The 6,433-nt window shown below is 41.4% G+C and overlaps 1 pseudogene; it reads right to left on the minus strand.

Moving 5' to 3' along the window:
• Positions 1-290: 290 nt before the first annotated feature.
• Positions 291-1,185, minus strand: LOC105493096 (DCN1-like protein 3; annotated as a pseudogene).
• Positions 1,186-6,433: the final 5,248 nt, after the last annotated feature.

Here is a 6,433-nt window from a genome sequence, read left to right on the forward strand (position 1 = left end):
AAATAATAGGCTCATTCTATGGAAGATTTCAAACAAAAATACACAAAATGTATGTAGCCAGGTTCAAATATTTTTGGAGACTCCCCCCCAAAAAAAGAAACAAAAATAACAAAAAAATTTAATAAGTGCCTAAAATATAATAAAGCATATTAGAGCCCTTTCAGATACAAGGCAGAGAAAGATGTAAAATAGAAAATGTCCAGATCTTCAGTAATTTCCAGAAAGGTCTAATGCCTTGGTTGGCTGCAGGGCAGTAGCAAATCTTTGCTGCTGCTCCTGGGACAGAGCCACTAAGTCTGCTTCTTGGGACACAAGCCCTCAGGCCCTGGGCTGAGTGTACCTGTCCCTTCCCCTTCTCTTTTCCTTTGCTCCATTTCCCACTCCACAAACATATCGAAGAGGCTTGGCCAGGCCTCATCTTTGCTATAGTTGATGAGGTCAGGACCTCACCTGAGTGAAGTTAAAGAACATATTCCAAGTGTCCTGGATGATGTCCTTGATCCCTGAGGGGTTCTCTCTTAGGAATTTCAGCCATTGGTCCAATACCAGAGGACTGTTCTGGGTAAAGACTAGTTTGCACAGTGCGATGGCTATTTCCCGGTGCAGTGACCACCGCCCTTCTTCAGCATCCAGGCCAAACTGAAATGTAAACTGGTAGAGATCCTTGAATTTATCCGCTTGTTTAGCTTCTGTGAAGAGGCTAGGGAACTGTACACAGATTCCGTCAATACCGTCTGCACTTACTGCTTTGCCGCCAACAAAAAACTCCTTCCTGTTGAACCTGCACATGGTTGCAGCCTCGAACTTCCAAGCCAAGAGCAGCATTCAAAATTCTGTGGGGTCGACACAAAGGTCATCGCAAAAACACTCCATCCCTTCCTCCAAAATTGCAACCTTCTGCTCATCTTTGTAGCACCTGAACAGTTCTTCCAACTATCAATGCAAGGAAGGCATTGAACGTGGACTCTCCCGAGTGTCAGCTGCTGGCAGGCCTCAGCAGCAGCCTCCACCTTCTTGGTCCCATTGATGAGGATGTTCCCACCTGGCTTGCCGTAGGGTGGCACCTGCTCCTCCTGGTGGCCTGCACCCCACCTGCTGTGCAATTTGCTCCTGGGGTCAGGGGCTCCATTCGTGTTGCCCAGGGTCCATGAGGGATTCTTGCACTTTCGTGACACATTGACCCATTGTGCTGGTGGCCCTACCTCTAGAGCGGCCCCCTCCGGATTGGATGCCCTGGCTACAGCTGGCCCACATACCTCAAAATGCCATCAGCTGGAGGAGCCAGCCAACCCACCACTCCAAAAGCAAGTGGCATCAACTGGTTTTTAACAGAAGAATTTGTCCAAAAGCAGCTGCACCAAATGTTCCTCCAGTCAAATGCTTCCTAGAGACGATGGAGGTCCATGGGGGCCAAACCACCTACCCTCCCCGCTCACGTTTCCAGGCTCCTTACCCGCGCTGCCACCTCTTCTTCCACCACTGCCACCACCTCTTCATTGTTGGCCAACCGGAAGCTCCCCTACCCCCCAAGGCCTGTATTCCCTCTTAAAACCCACAAGGCATAAGTGATAGCTAAAGGATGTCTACTTGTATTATAGCTACTCATCCATGCATTACATTCTTTGCTTGAGTGTGAGCTCCTTGGGGTAGAAACTATTATATTGATCATTCACCCTGCCCAACCCTAATCCTAAACTTGGAAAACTGCCCATAGGTTATTGTCATGTGCAGGGAGCAGTGTAGCAGTACAGTCTAAGCTCAGGGACAGACACAGTTCAGGGAATGGTAACAGAAGAGCTAGACTCCCAGGACAGGGGCCTCCAGCACATACCTAATATTGACTCTTACATATACTAAGTACGGTCTCAAAAGTAGTTTACAGAACTGAATTGAAAGTCAGGATCCATTGGCTTCTTTAAATATTTTCAATGTTTTAATTTCTAAGTCTGTTAAACTATAGCAATCTATTAGAAGAATGGTATACCTCTGAATTCACAGTTATATGTAAACTTAAATGGTGGTTTGCTAAAGATCGCTCAGAAAAGTTCCCATAGAGGAGAAATTTGGCTATTTTGTGAGACGCAGTTAGATGGGGCTTCCAGATAGAAGCTAGATCCCTGGTGAGTTAGTTTAGCCTAGGAGAAAAGTAAGGTATTAAAAATAATAGAAAATGATTGTCTCCCCAATGTATTTGATAACGCAAGATCTCCATAGAATTTTTAGCTTATAAAATATCTTGCCTGATTAGGTAGAGCATTTATACGAAAAGAGCCCCTGGAGCTCTAATTGATGTACTGGGCTGACCTGGGACCCAAGGCTTAGGCACAGAACAGAACAACCCTCAGCAAAAGTAGCCTAGACTCTTGGCAGCCTATAGAGAAGGTCCCGTGGACCCACCACTCTCCAAGCTAGGAGCGCAGCAGGGCAGAGGCTCAGCTGTGGGACTAGAGCGGCAGGTGAAGGAATCTGGTTCCTTCTTACTGGCTAGTAATTAAGTAGAGAGCTGGCAACTGCAGCGGCATCTCATTACACTCAGACTCAAACCATAGCAAGACTCCAGAGGGCTTAAATATCTGCTCCAGGTTTTTATCGGTAACTGAGTCAGAAATAGAAGCTCTTCCAGGCAAAACTTCTAACACAGGATCCCTGAACCCTTTGCAATTTAATGGTGTGAATGGCTCATCACAGTTATATCCATGATTTTTTTCCTCTTCCTTTTAATATTTTAGTTTTCCCCAGATGCAGATTTTCTGGGACTTCCTGAACTTATCTCCAGGGTGTCATGCAAAGTCACAGGACTGAGAACCAGAATGCTCTAGTCCTTGCTCTGTTACTGTCTCATTTTCTTTTTGTTTGTTTTGTTTTGTTCTGCTTTGTTTTTTGAGACACAGTCTCACTCTATCGGCTAGCTGGAGTGCAGTGGCACAATCTTGGCTCACTGCAACCTCCACCTCCTAGTTTCAAGAAATTCTCCTGCCTCAGCCTCCCGAGTAGCTGGGACTATAGGCATGCACCACCACACCTGGCTAATATTTTTAGTAGAAACGGGGTTTCACCATGTTGGCCAGGATGGTTTCGCTCTCCTGACCTCGTGATCCACCCACCTTGGCCTCCCAAAGCGCTGGGATTACACGCGTGAGCCACTGCACCAGGCCACTGTCTCATTTTTCACATCACCTCCTTGAGCCTGCCTCTTTATCCATAAAATGGGAAGTAGGATTATATCAGCAGGAGAATCATGTCTTAGTGCTTCAGGGGTTCCACTACATTTTCATTCATATTTCATTGTTAGATATATCATTTAATATGTGCTGATATGGAATAAAATCTCCATGATAAAGCGGTTAAAGAAAGCACAGTGCAGAAAAGTGCTCTGATATTGAATTTTAAAAAGTGATATGCATAAATAACATATATATGTTGGGCATTTCTGCAAGAATAAGGAGAAAACTAGTGATGGCAATTTTCTCTGAAGAGTAGGACTTTGGCATTCAGGAAGTGGGTCTTGGTCTGCCTTGGGAGGGAAACTTAGTTTACATTGAATAAACTTTTATCACTTGGATTTTTATTATGCATGTAAGTTTTTGATAAAACAATATCATTTATATCAATATATAGTGCATATATGTAAACCACATATATAAATATGTATATAGATATGTTGAACCAATGATTAATGTTTATGTTAACAATAAAATCATCTGTAATATTCTTATAATTTTGTGAATATGATCTAAATTAGCATGCGTCATTTGTGCCATAACACTCAACTAACGCTAAAAACAATTATTTTAAAACAGCAATATTTGAAAAAATGTATAAAACCAAATATTTAGATACACTTTTTTTTTTGGAGAAAAGGTCTCATTCTGTCACCCAGACTGGAGTGCAGTGGTGCAATCTTGGCTCACTGCAGCTTCAACTTCCCGATCTCAGATGATCCTCCTTCTGCAGTCTCCCAAGCTACTGGGACTACAGGTGCACACCACCATGCCCGGGTTTGTATGTTTTCTTTTTTTTGTAGAGACAGGGTTTTCCATGTTGCCCAGGCTGGTCTAGAACTTCTGGGCTTAAGTAATCTGTCCACCTCAGCCTCCTAAAGTGCTAGGAATACAGGCATGCATACTACATTTTTAACATAATGTATACTCCCCAAAGGGTCATGTGCTGCCGGCCTGACCATTTTTGTGTGTGTACGCTGTGGAATAATGTATCTACTATTAAGTCTAAGAGTGTATTTGAACTTCTATATATGCCATTACTTAGAACATTTACAATATTCCCTAAGTCTTTCTTTTAAAACGCAAGTCTCTGTAAGGTTGCTAGGACAAAAATAGGACACACAAGAACAGTAGGCAAAAAAAAAGAGCACCCCATTAAATGATAAGGACATGTGCATGTTCCTGATATGCTGTGGACAATGAGTGGGCACCTAAAACTGAACAGGGACTATATTTCTAAGCCTCCATTCTCCTCTTATGTTGACATTTATAAGAAATGCTAACAAGTGGTAGAATATTCAACAGCTAAAAGATAAGTTTCCCACTGCCCCTCTTTCTAACTACTCAGTAATTGCAGTAAATCCTAAAACTTCAAGATACATGTATTTAAAATATTATCTATGAAAATTAGTAATTTCTAAAATCTAACTAGAATAACACCAGAAACAAATTAAATATCAAGGGTGATGTAGTCTCAAAAATGGCTCTGTTTATTATTTTGCTTTTATTTATTTTACTCATTTATTCAACAAATATTTAATTAGCATCATATATGTTAAGCATTTTGCTTAGAACTACAGATATAGTGGCAAAGAAGATAGATACAGACCTCGCTCTCTGCTAAAGGAGAAATACCTGAATAATTCTTTAGATAATAATAAATGACTTTTATTTATAAAGTTCATAACATGAGTTAAGTTGTATGCCAGGCACTTTCCTATGCATCATCTCAGTCAATAATTATAGAAACTTTTTAATAACAGCATTATTATCTCCACATTGCATATGAGGAAACTGACTCTGAAAGAGAGGTTAAGCGACTTGATCAAGGTCCTTAACAAGAAAAAGTAAGAGGAATACTCAATTCCTGGGGAAAATTTGAAGTAGAGCTCTTCCCATCTGGCTTTCTCCCCTATTTCATACATCATCTATTCTATTAGTCTGCTCAGTGCTGATCTTCTATTACAAATATTTACTTGTATTAAAAATATTTATTACAAAAATCAAATATATCCTTTCTTTTTAGTACATTGTATTTTAAGAATTTACATCAGCCATTGAAAAAAAAAATAGGGAAAACCATTAAGTGAACTTCACTGTATTAAGTAATACCTCTTGATATTAGGTGTTGTTTGCATAAAACAGAAATATATTCTAAGTTAAAAATAATGACATTATCATAAGGATATTTGGTAGTTCATAGACCCAAAGGAAAAGTTCAGAAACAGGCTTGGGAAGAAGCAGAAAACAAAGCACTAGGGTTCTCCGTTGCAAAAAAATCAACCAAACGAACAAAAACAGTCTCTTCTGTGTTGATAGGGTTTGGCTCTGTGCCCCCACCCAACTCTCATCTTGAATTGTAATCCTCAGAGGTTGAGGGAGGGACCTATACTCCCCACGTGTCAAGAGAGGGGGGTGATTGGATTATGAGGGTGGTTCCCCCATGCTGTTATCCTTATCGTGAGTTCTCACTAGATATGATGGTTTAATCAGTGTTTGGAAGTTCTTCCTTTGCTCTTCTCTCTCCTGCCACCATGTGAAGAAGGTCCTTGCTTCCCCTTCACCTTCTGCCATGATTGTAAGTTTCTTGAGGGCCTCCCCAGCCAAGTGGAATTGTGAGTCATTTAAACGTCTTTGCTTTATAAATTACCCAGTCTCAAGTAGTATCTTTATAGCAGTGTGAGAACAGACTAATACAGGGTTCTGGGTATGGCCATCTGAAAGAATTACCAACAACCATTTTAGCCCTTGAGTCACTCCACTCAAGATTCAATTCCTGAAGGGAAAGTTCGATTGTCCTGGCTAATCCCTTGGCTAGGAAAGATGGGACATCCTGATTGACAGTTCCATCTCTATGTGATGCAAAAAGGGAGACAGGGGTCATTTATTAGAAAAAAAGAAGAAGAGTTGCTAGACAGACTCCTCAGATGCTACCTATGCACATATTGTTAAACTGGATGCTGAGTGTTATAATTTTGTGGAAATCACAGGCAGGAATGCAAATAATCCATGTTGGATTACCAGACCTAGTGCAGTAGTTGGGATATTCATATAATTCAATTACAGAGACTTCTTTTTTTGAGACAGTGTCTTACCTAGGCTGGAGTGCAGTGGTATGGTCACAATTCACTGCAGACTCCATCTCCCATGCTCAGATGATCCTCCCACCTCAGCCTGCCTAGTAGCTGGGACTACAGGCATGCACTACCACG

Source organism: Macaca nemestrina, chromosome 7, assembly GCF_043159975.1.
Source record: "Macaca nemestrina isolate mMacNem1 chromosome 7, mMacNem.hap1, whole genome shotgun sequence".
NCBI lineage: Eukaryota > Metazoa > Chordata > Mammalia > Primates > Cercopithecidae > Macaca > Macaca nemestrina.